The 12,361-nt window shown below is 41.5% G+C and overlaps 1 long non-coding RNA gene across 12 annotated transcripts in view; it reads left to right on the plus strand.

The window, feature by feature from the left end:
* LOC108176990 (uncharacterized) overlaps positions 1-12,361 on the plus strand; it is a 174,042-nt gene that overhangs the window by 51,081 nt on the left and 110,600 nt on the right. The window contains exon 3 of one of the 12 annotated variants that reach the window (XR_016213548.1): positions 3,690-4,124. The exons of 10 other annotated variants lie outside the window; for them this stretch is intronic. This is a non-coding gene — a long non-coding RNA (uncharacterized LOC108176990). Of the gene's footprint in view, positions 1-3,689; positions 4,125-12,361 lie in introns of those variants that run through there. One more of the 12 variants, XR_016213536.1, reaches the window with a different exon arrangement.

Below are 12,361 nucleotides of genomic sequence, written 5' to 3' on the forward strand. Positions count from 1 at the left end.
ATAATTCTTTTGGTTTTAGGGCTTAAAGAATGTCTTTGTGGAACTAATGTTTTTTTTTAGACTTTTATTTTTTATTTAGTAAATATAAATTTTCAAAGTACAGTTAATGGATTACAATGGCTCCCCCCCGCCCCATAACTTTCCTCCCACTCACACCCCTCCCATCTCCTGCTCCCTCTCCCATTCCATTCACATCAAGATTCATTTTCAATTATCTTTATATACAGAAGATCAATTCAGTATATATTAAGTAAAGATTTCATCAGTTTGTACCCACACAGAAACACAAAGTGTAAAATACTGTTTCAGTACTAGTTATAGCATTACTTCACATTGGACAACACATTAAGGACAGATCCCACATGAGAAGTAAGTACACAGTGACTCCTGTTGTTGACTTAACAATTTGACACTCTTGTTTATGGCGTCAGTAATCTCCCTAGGCTCTAGTCATGAGTTGCCAAGGCTATGGAAGCCTTTTGAGTTCGCCGACTTCGATCTTATTCTGACAGGGTCATAGTCAAAGTGGAAGTTCTCTCCTCCCTTGAGAGAAAGGTACCTCCTTCTTTGATGGCCCCATTCTTTTGTGGAACTAATGTTTTAGAAAATGCATTTGAGAGACAGAGAAGTGGGGGAGAGACTGAGACATCCCCAGCAACAGGGCCATTCTCCAAATGCCTGCAATGGCAGGGACGGCCGAGGTCAGAGCCAGCCGCCGGGAATTCACAGGGGTCTCACATCGGTGGCTTCATCATTGGATACCTCCCAGGGAACACATTGTTGGAAGCTGGGCTTGGAGCTGAGCACAGGCACTCTGATGTGGGATGTGGGCATCTTGATGGCTAGGGTAAATTCTCCCTGTGAAGCTAGTTACTGACATAAGAATTTATTTAGTGATAGTGGTACTAATGAAGAATTATAAAAAGTAGTCATATAAATCACATCATTATAAAAGCAATGAACCTATTTTTTACTTTTTTTTTAGAATAAAAGTCATCCCATATAGGTATATGGGGTCTAAGAAACTATGTGATTTAGAGTTGAATTTGGTGACTTTACCTAAAATGAACATATATTCAAGACCATATTCCATGCTGGAATCCACTAATTTCCAACTAATTTCTTTTAGTCAATGTGATTAATTTTATTTCTGCTGTTTTCCCCATTCTGTTTTATGTGTATATTTTATTACTTTAGTTGCCACTGACTGGATTTACTGGCCAATATATATACCTCCTTATGCTCTTTGAGCAATTTGGATAGTCCACAGCCTGCGGAGATTCTAATTTTTGTGTTGCTATCTTGTAGTTTTATCAAATCTATACAGTCATGCACTGTGTAATGGTGTCTGGGTTGGTGACAGACCACATGTACAGTGGTGGTCCTATAAGATAATAATGAAGCTGAAAAATCCCTGTGACTTGTGATATTGTAGCCACGGTAGCATCATAGGCCATGCATTACTTAGGTGTTTGTGGTGATGCTGGTTGACAGTAGTAAAAAAAAAGTGCATCAATACAATTATGTGTAGTATATAACATTTCAAAGGGATAATACATGACTGCTACTGGTTTATGTATTTATGGTACTATTCTGTCATTACTGATGTATTAGAATATGTTCTTTGTACTGATGAAAGTGCCTGGGTTGGAGTCCTGGCTCCGTCCCTAGTTGGAGTTTTCTGCTAATGTATACCCTAGGTGGCAGCAGTTGATAATCCAAGTGCTTAGATCTCTGCCACCCACATGGGAGACTCAGATGGAGTTCTAGGCTCCCAGCCTTTAGCCTGACCCAGATGTGGCTGTTGTGGCATATAGGAAGTGAATCAGCAGATGGAAGATAGCTCTATCTCTTTGCTCTTCTCTCTGCTTTCTCCTCCTATTTTTCCTCCTCCCCTCTGTGTCTCTGCCCTTCAAATAAAAGAAATAAAATTTTAGAAGTTGATTGTAGTGCAGTATGCTGTGTTACATCAGCAACAGCCTCACACATCTCTCATTTACCTATGCTTTGATTGCATCATTTTTCCTATGCTTATTTTAAGCTCATGTTGGTTTGTTCTTTATGGCTCTGGAGCAGTAATCTATACCATATATGCACACAATGCAGCCTAAGTGTGTATAGGCTACATCATCTAGGTTTGTGTAATGAGTTCACTCAGCTGTGTTCACATGATGATGAAACCACCCAATGATGCATTTCTCAGACCTCAGCCCTGTCTGTAAGCAGTGTGTGACTGTGTATATATACAGTTTGGAAGATTTAGTGAGAACTACAGTTCAGCACAGTGTCTGAACATTAAGTACTAATGAATCTTAACTATTGTCCTTATGACTGCTACTATGATTATTTTAGCAGCAGCAAGGGTGGCATAGTTGTGTTCCTACATTGACAAAGGTCAAAGAAAAACGATCTTTAACAGAGTAGGCAATAAAGAACCAATGAAGAGGGAGGAACCAATGGATTTGGTCTAGATTTTCCAAAAGCCTCCTGCAATAACTACTGTGACTGTTAGGGGAAAAGGACCTCACCCCTTCTTCAGCTCAGAATAACATACATATTCAGCTTGGTTATCTTCTTATTTTCTTTTTGTCCTGAGGTCCCTTTCACAGGAACTCTTCACATTTGACTGTCTGGGAGACTTCATTAGAACGTAGCACACTGCTTTATATTCTGCATGACTGTGCAGCCGTAAAACCTACAAGACACCACGGTTGCTAGCTCAAGCCTCATGCAACCACAAGTTCTCCCCTCCCCTCCCCTTCCCCCACAAAAATTATTGAAATGCTTTCTCCAAGCTTCTCAGTGCTGCTGCTTCTTGAGACACAGCCCTCAGTGTCCTTCCTCTGTGAATTACAACTTTGTCTCATCTCCCCCCCCTCTCCCCTCCCCTCCCCCTTTCCTCTCTTCTCCATTCCCCTTTCCTCCTCCTGTCCGATTCTCCCCTCCCCTCTCCCTTCCCACTCCCCTCCCCTCCCTTCTGATCTCCTCTCCCTTTCTCCTTTGTCCCTCCCTTTCCCCCTCTCCTCCCCTCTCCTCTCCCTTTCTCCTTTCTCTCATCTCTCCTCCCCTCTCCTCATGTCTCCTCCCCTTCCCTCTCCTTCCCTCCTCACCTTTCCCCTCTCCCATTCCCAGGGTTGTGGCTGCTGCTTTTTCCTGTACATTTTTGTCCTTACTTGCAGTGTTTTCTTTCTCCTCTGTCTTCCTGCTGTGGCTTCTTAAGGCACAGCCCTTCCCTTATAAAGTAAAACTTTACCACTAAGTTCCTGCTACAGCAATCTTGGTTCCCCCATGTACCTTGGTCCATGGAATACCTGCTGGTGACTACACAGGAGAATGATGAAACAGGGGCCCCTCTTCCACCAAAAATGGTGATCACTACTACCTCATCATCACTTCCTAAAATCCCTCTTCCTCCCCAAGCCATGTGCCCAATTTCAAGAAAAACATAAATAGTTTAGAGTTGAGTATTTTTAAGGCAGCAAAGGAGACAGAGGCTATCTTTTTGGATTTTACTCTCCTTTACAGCAGAGCCAATGGAGGCACAAGGAGACTTAAAGCTGGTTAGAATCAGGGAATCATTAGGAAAGTGAGCATGAGGCTGAATTGGATTTCTAGCTCAAAAATGCTAAACTATGCTTCATTTACTGCAGCTCCAGTAAACAACAATGTTTTTTTTTTTTTTTCATCAGTGTGTAAGAAATACTGAGGAATTTTTAGAAAAGCTAAAGAAGATGGCATAGAATTGCTGGAAAAACCAATCGGAGATGAGATATACAAGGGTACATCAAAAAGCCTATAGAAGAATAGTATAAAAGGACAAGTTTGAAGCTGGTGCTTTGCCCAGCAGTTAAGTTGCTGATTGGAATGCTCACATCCCATATCAAAGTGCCTGGGTTCCAGTCCTGGCTCTGCTCCGCTAAAGTGGACTCTGCGAGGCAACAAGTGCATTCCTGCCACTCATGTGAAGACACAGGTTGGAGTTCCTGGCCCTTGGTTTTGACCTGGTTGAGCCCTACCCATCATGGGGGAGTGAATCAGCCAGTGGGAACTTACTAACTAACTAACTAACTCCCCCCCCCCCTTCTCTCCCCTACTCTCTGTACTTCCCCTACCCCCTGCCTCTACAATAAAATAAGACAGGGTCTGGTGTTTGGTGTAGTGTTTAAGCTGGGGCACCTGTATCCCATATCAGAAAGCCTGGTTTGAGTCGTGACCCCTCCATTTCTGATCCAGCTTCCTGCTGATGTGATGACAACAAGTGCTGACTCAAGTACTTGGGTCCCCACCATCCACACGGGGGACTCGGATGGAGTTCTTGGCTCCTATCTTTGGCCTGACCCAGCCCTAGCTGTTTTAAGCACTTGGGGAGTGAACCAGTAGGTGGGAGATCTTAGTCTGTCTCTCTTTGAATGAAATGAAAATGAATCTTTTTTTTAAAAAAGATAAGTGTATTATAAATATATTTTATAATCTGCATAAAGCTTTATTTTTAAATCGTATGCATTTTTCGTAAGCTTTTTTGAAGACTTGTCCCATTACTCAGATCCATTCACATGAGGGAAAAGAGCAGCAAAACTGGTCATTATTCAACAAAAGGCAGGACATAACTTTCAGAGATAGAGGGACTGGGAGCACAAGAGCAGGCTGTGCTACAGGAACACCCAGGATTCTGGCAGACGGGTACTGCTCTGTGGACAGAGTGACTGTCAGTTGTTGAGTCACTGGCTGGCTCACGCTTGAGGCTTCTAGGGAGGTGAGGAGGCTTTGTGCTCTGGGCTACCACAGTGTCACAGAGGGGAAAAAACGAGGAGTGTCTCGGTTGAGAGCAGCTTTTGATGTTACTTAAATTTGTTCACAATTTGTGTTTTGGAATTACCTATGTTGATATGCTCTTCTTGACAGATTAAAATTCTGGCATTCTCCAAGGAGCCTAATTTGAGATAGGCAATAATTATTCTTTTAAAAAATCACTAAAGAAAATTAATCCATTTATGATACATCTATTTTAGGTGGAACTTCAGTTGGGCAAAAGGGATTTCTAGCACATCTTTGGTCTTGGCATTGAATGAACATATCTTAGGGAAGAAAGGGTAAGCTGGTTTTAAGAATGGAAATAAATGGTTGAGAGCATTGCAGTAGTTATAGAAATGTGCTTCATAGAACCAGCTTTGTGGCCTAGCAGGTTAAGAGGCAGCTTGCAATGCCAGCATACCATTTCGGAATGCCGATTCACATCCTGGCTTCCACAGCTTTCTGCAAAGGTGCCTGGGAAAATAATAGAAGGTGGCTCAAGAATGTGGGTCCCTCCAACACATATGGGAGACAAGATAGAATTCCTGGCTCCAGCCTTGCAGAGCCATGGCAGTTTCAGGCAGTTTGGGGATGAACCAGCAAATAGAAAAGCTCACGCTTAGTTCTCCCTCTCTCCCTCTCTTTTTTGTTTGTCTCCAGATTGCCCCCTACCCCAGATGTGTGTTTGTGTCTCCCTCTCTTCTTTTACTTTATCTTTCAAGTAAATCATAAAAAGGAAATGTGCTACCTAATGTAGGCAGTGTACAAAGAAACACATGTGGAAGCTGAATCTGGAATGCTGAAATGCTAAATATGGTAACTATCACTAAGAAATAAGTGTGCAGGAAACATGGGAGGACTTATCAGATCCAAATAAAAGATTTTCTGTGTGATTACTCAAATAAAATTATTCTGTCCCTGAATTCCTATTGCAAATCACCATGAAAGCCAGTTGTATTTCACTGGGGGGAAAAGTGTGACTGTTTTCTCTGCTTAACCTTTTATTAGATAAAATTTCAAATATATAAAAAAATGAAGGGGATAGCATTATGAACTCTTTGTATTCATCCCTCACCTCAATAATTGCCAATTATTTTTTCTGTCTTACCTCCACTTACTTCCCTACATCCTTCTCTGGTTATTTTTGGAGAAAACTCAGGTACCATACACACTGTAATTATTCCATCATATATAAAAATCAACAATAACCTCTTAATGTCATCAGTATGCTTCATAATTTATTATTGCCACAGCCTGGTTAATGTCCACCCTTAATGGTGATTAGAAGTATGGATAGAAAAGAAAAGCTTTTCCAAGACTGTTTAGATTTGCTTGATACTATGTTTGTGATATATAGCAATAAGATTGCAAATATTTGCTTACTAAATCCCATTGTTCTATAGTATTACAATATATACATATATATTGTATATGTATATATCTATAATTTATACATTTATTTTATTATAGGTGGCCTTTTGGGTTATTTCCAGATTGGGCAATAGTAACACTAAACCTATGCATGCTTTTTTTAAAAAAGATTTATTTATTTATTTGAAAGGTAGAGTTATAGAGAACAGAGGCAGAGAGAGAGAGAGGTCTAAATGTCTGCTAATAACAATAGATAGAATTAAAAAGGAGAGAACGATTCAACATAGGAAGCGGGCCACACAGCAGACTCATAGAATGACAAATGCCCTAAACAGCACTCTGGCCTCAGAATCAGCCCTTAAGGCATTCAGATCTGGCTAAAGAGCCCATGAGAGCATTTCAGGCATGGAAAGCCAAGACACTGTGGCCAAAAAATGACCTATGTGAAAGATCTCTGAGTGAGATCCTGGTAGAATGAAGGGATTGTCAAAGAAGGAGTACTTTTCTCTGAAGGGAGGAGGGAACTTCTACTTTGATTATGGCACTGTCTAAATAATGTCAGAGGCTGTGGACTCGAGAGGCTTCCAAGCTTGGCAGCTCATGACAAGAGCCTCAGGTGATCACTGATGTCATAAATAAGTTTATCAATTGTTAAATCAACAACAGGAGTCACTGTGCACTTGCTCCCCATGTAGGACCTCTGTCTTTAATGAGTTGTACTATGAGAATTAACAGTAAAACTATCTTCAAACAGTATTTTATACTTTGTATATCTGTGTGGGTGCAAACTGTTGAAATCTTTACTTAGTATAGAGCTGATCTTCTGTATATAAAGATAATTAAAAATGAATCTTAAGAATGGGATGGGAGAGGGAGTAGGAGGTGGGACGGGTATGGGAGAAGAACTGCTATATTCAAAAAGCTGGTCCTATGAAATTTATATTTATTCAATAAAAGATTTCTAAAAAAGAGAGGTCTTCCATCTGCTGGTTCACTCCCCAGATGATCACAGTGGCCAGAGCTACACCAGATGGCTGCAATGACCAGAGCTGTGCTGATCCAAAGCCAGGAGTTAGGAGCTTCTTCTGGGTCTCCTATGCAGGGGCCCAAGGACTTGAGCCATCTTCTACTGCTTTCCCAGGCCATAGCAGAGAGCTGGATCAGAAGTGGAGCAACTGTGACTTGAACCAGCTCCCATATGGGATGCCAGCACTGCAGGCAGCAGCTTTACCTGCTAAGCCAAAGTGCTGGTCCCAGCACATTCTTTTAAGAACACACCTAAAGTGGAATTGCTGTGTCATGGGGTTTGTTATATTTTCTTTCATAAAACCATGCTAATTTTTCTAAGTAGTTAGGGTGACAGGATCTGCCCCTTGGAGAATATTTGAGTTCCAGTTGCTCTTTATCCTTTTCAACACTTGCCTTTATTATTCCCAGTTTAATCATTCTGGTGGAATATAAGTATAATGACATTGCATTGTAGTTTCAATGTGCGTTTTTTGATCAGTAGTGAAACTGAATACTTTGGGATATGTGTGTTGGTTTGGGAGTTTCTATTTTCCACGATGTGCTTTTTCATGTCCTTTGCAATTTTTTATTTGGGGATTAGCATTTATCTTATTGACTGGTCAGGGTTGATAATAAATTATAGACATGAGATTTTCTAGAATATGAAAATTAAATATTTACATCTATTCTAATTTAGCATAGTATTAGGGTAACGACAAAGCTGTATTACAGTAACTAAAAATGGAAACAGCAACCAAAGAATAGAACCGTTGATTTTAGCTATCTAGGTAGGGAAAAAAAATTAAACCTTAGAGAAACAACAGTCATTAAACCAAAATGGATGTTGAATTCTCTCTTAGGTAACTGTCTAGGTAAGCAGTCAGGATATTGCACATTTTTTCATTCCACAGATTTTTGTCTTCATCAGCCTGTCCAAACTTGGATCTCCATCATGTATGTGTCTATTCCATAGAAGGGGAAAAAGTAGAGACACAAAAGCACAGAGTTTTTAAAGTAAAATATTCCAAGTGGTCCATTGGCTTCTGTTCAAATGCATTGATGTAAAGTTAGGCGGCTGGCCACAGTGAGGTGTATCAGCAGTTTACAGGTACAGCTGGGGGTATGTGCACTTCCTGAATGGTCATGTGCCCAGCTAAAATTCTCATGCTGTACAGTAAAGAAGGCATGGATTTGGAGAGCATTACTATTCAGCTGCTATCACCATCTAGGCTAAGTAGTTTAGGGGAAAATATTCACAGACTAATGGGGAGAAATGTTATATAGAGTTATATAAAACCGGTTATTTAAAAAAAATAAATAGATGCCCACATTGTGGTGCTAAATAAGTAATGTAAGTAGGGATTTGAGAAAAATTTGTTAAAGCCAATGGCTTTGGTATGCACAGAAATTGCAACTTACAGACTTCTATGGGAGGCTGAAAGTGAAGTGTTCAATGACCTTGAAGCATGTAAGGTGTGGGGATGGGATTAGAAAATAAAAGTTGTGTTGGAATGAAACTATGGAACCTGGGTTTTCTTTTCTTAGAGAAATCAACAGTCAAGAGGGAAAAATTGTAACCTTTTGAGCTATCTGTTAATCCAAGAGTATCTGTGAAAAGACTATCTTAACTTCAGTTTGATGGACAACTATTTTATTGTTCACTTTTTCAAGACACACTGATGTCATACAGTAGTATGTTGAAATTTAGTCTTATTTTCTTTGTTTCTTTTAAGTCATTAAAATAAACCCTGTGTAATGCAATAGCTTAAATTACCCCAGAGAGTACTGGAGTGAATGAGGGATGTCATAGGATGTTGCCAAGAAAATCTCCCTGAGAACTGGGCTACCTCTTGAAAAAGAGAAGTCATGAGGATGTAAATTTTCTAAAATGAAATTGGGCTCCAGTGAGATGTTGATTTGAAGTCAAAAGACTGATGAAGGTTCTCAGGAACTTGAGTCTACAGTAAATTTTCTAGGGGTGTAATTAGTCACATGCTCCCCAGGTCTGTGGGGAAAGTCCCTTCACCATGGATGAGAATCGAGCATAAAGATCATGGGAAGAGCTTGGCCCTTGGGTTTCCTCTTAGCCTGTAGGATTCGTTGTGGTTACTTTAATGAGCTGGTCCTTGGAGACACTCAGTTCAGTGCTGCCTCTACCTTCCACAAGCTGAAAATAATAGCTGGGGGTGGGAGCCCCAGGAGATGGAGATCTATTTTCATTCTTCTTTATCTGTGATTGATTTATTATCAAAGAGAAAACATTTGCTTCATGAATGCCTAATTATTAACCAAGCACAACAGAAGTATTCCTGCCATTGGAGGAGAAATGTGCTGCTTGGTGTTCACTAAGTGACCCACTTTGTCTCAGGCGGTTGGACTTTCTTTGGAAACTAAGGCCATTTGGTTAAGCCATTGGGACCCTGTGGGTTCTGAGAAAAAATCATACGTCAGAACATTTGGCCAGAGATCGTTGGATCAGTCTCTGGGCAGGAACAAGAGTATTTTTTCCTCAGAGTCTTGAGCTGCAGTGCAAAAAGAAAGTATAGATTAGAACTGTGCTGTTGGGATTTGGTATAGTGGGGGAAAGATGATAACGTTAAAGGTGTGCAGTATTCGCTTTCTTACTCACCTCACAGCAAATCCACACGTGCAGCAGTCCTGGGTCGTCTCGTCTGCCTGCGCCTGCTCAGTGATGGGCTCAGCTTGGATTTTGAGAGGGCAGTGCCCCTTCCACAATGCTGGCCCGTTTCCTCACTGGACGCTTTCCCTTTCTGTTTACTTGGGAGCAGAATGGGCCCATCCTCTATCAAGTTCTGCTCCTCCTTAAATAAAATAAATATAGCTGTTTATTTTCGCCTGCTGGTAAATGGCAGCTGTGGCTGAGATTCCCTGTATATAACGAAGTGAATGAGTACATGATTAGCATGTGAAACCAGAAATCTGCTTTGTATGCAAACTGTCTCCCTTTACACATTGTTGCATTTTATATGTGATAATATTTGAAGGTAAGCAAGTGGCAAAGAATCCAGAAAAGCTTGTAGTGGGCAGGCGTAAGGTCTCTGCTGCAGAGTTTTTGAGAGATGAGAGTCATGTTGCAAAGGTCTTTTATCACTGTTTGGGAGAACAAAAATATGGCATTGAATGTATTTCAAGGCGATATTGTACTTTAAGCCTTTGTCCCTGGGAAATAAAGTGAAGTCTTTGAAGTCCTTCATACCTGTGAACTGCATCCTCAGAAGCAGTTTACAATGAAGATTTTGTATTTGGGAAAACTGAGACATAATGAAGTAATTTGGGGGCAGGTGTTTGTTTCAGCTTGCGATACCTGAATTCTCCATAGCAGTGCCTGGTTTGAGTCCTAGCTCTGCTTTCCACACAGCTTTGTGCTAATGTGCATCCTCTGCAGCAGACGATGGTTCAAGTACTCCAGTCCCTGCCACTCACACGGGAGATCCAAATTGGGTTCCAGGCTTCTTTTTTGGTTCAGGCCAAAGCCAGGAGCACGTCTTGGACCATCTTCTGCTGCTCTCCCAGCCACATGAGCAGGAAGCTGGATGGGAAGTGGACTAGCTACTGGAACAGACATTTGCATATGGATTATGGGATGCCAGTGTCACAAGTGGCAGCTTAACTCCCTGCACCACAACTTCAACTCCAGAGACTGTTTCCTTGTTTTTTTGTTTTTTTGTTTTTTTTTTTTTGTTTTTTTTTTTTTTTTTTTTAAGATTTATTTATTTGAAAGTCAGAGTTACACAGAGAAGGAAAAGCAGAGAGAGAGAGACAGACAGACAGAGAGAATCTTCTATCTGCTGGTTCTCTCCCCAATTGACCACAATGGCCAGAGCTGCACAGATCTGAAGCTAGGAGCCAGGTGCCTCTTCTGGGTCTTGCATGTGGGTTCAAGGGCCCAAGGACTTGGGCCATCTTTTACTGCTTTCCCAGGATGCAGCAGACAGCTGGATCAGAAGTGGAGCAGCCAGAACTCGAACCAGTGTCCATATGGGATGCTGGCACAGCAGGTGGCAGCTTTACCCACTATGGCACAGCACTGGCCCCAAATAAAAGCATTTCCTAAAATCAATGGGTTAAGCCACAACCTGCTACACCAGCATCCCTTATGGGCACTGGTTTGAGTCTTGACCGCTCCACTTCTGATCTGTCTCCCTGCTGATGCACCTGGGAATGCAGCAGCAGAGGATGGTCCAAGACTTTGGGCTCCTGCTACCCATGTGGGAGATGCAGATGGAGTTGTAGAAGCATGGCTTTGGCCTGGTCTAGCCCCAGCCACTGCACCCATTTGGAGCATGACCCAGCAAATGGAAGATCTCCATCTCTCTGTCTCTAACTCCATCTTTCAAATAAATAAATCTTTTAAAAAAAGAGAGAAAGGCCTGTGTGGTAAAGGGTGGGGTGGACTGGGAGGAATCATGGTAACAGTGAGATAGGGAGGATACTGAGCCATGGTAAGGAATTTGGTTTTCATTTTGAGAAAAATTGAAAGCCACAGGAGACTTTTAAGAAGAGGCATCATGTAATCTGATTTACAACTTAACTCTGTGGCTGCTGTATGAAGGCTAAAGTAGAAGTAGATAACCCAAAGAATACCAACTATTTAAGCTTAATGTATAAATCAAAACTATACACCCATAAATACAGAGACAGAGTCATTCTTATTTTCTGAAACTCAGCTATGTGGTTTTCAAAACTGCTTGCCTGGTAAAATATATTTTAGCATAAACAGAAACAAAAATCAGTTAGCACTCTCTGAAACACTTAGAGATTTTCAGAATTTGTACCTGTGATTAGCTAAAAGGATTCTCGTTTCTGTCTGAGCCTTGAGTGGGCATGGGAAGCCCCATCAAGCCCTTCCAATGACTTCCCAATAAATTTGATGGTTCTTGGCACGCAGCCTTTTGTTGCAGATGAAAGGCAACTGGGGGAACTGTGTATACTCCATAGTTAGCTTTGTGACTGGCATTGGGAATTCTGTTACCTGGACCCAGAAATCCTGCATAGCAGCCCTACTGGCTGTGTCCTAAATTGCCAGTCCCTTCCATAAATATTTGGTTCCTGCTGAGCAGCAGGCAGGCACTGCGCATGCTCTGACCGCTGCTGTGGCAACTACCTGCCTTATAGGTCTGCTCATCTGCATGGGCTGGGGGAGGCAGGAACCCTCAACTGTTCTAAAACT

Source organism: Oryctolagus cuniculus, chromosome 9 (assembly GCF_051225735.1).
Source record: "Oryctolagus cuniculus isolate XC-2025 breed Fujian yellow rabbit chromosome 9, ASM5122573v1, whole genome shotgun sequence".
Taxonomy (NCBI): Eukaryota; Metazoa; Chordata; class Mammalia; order Lagomorpha; family Leporidae; genus Oryctolagus; species Oryctolagus cuniculus.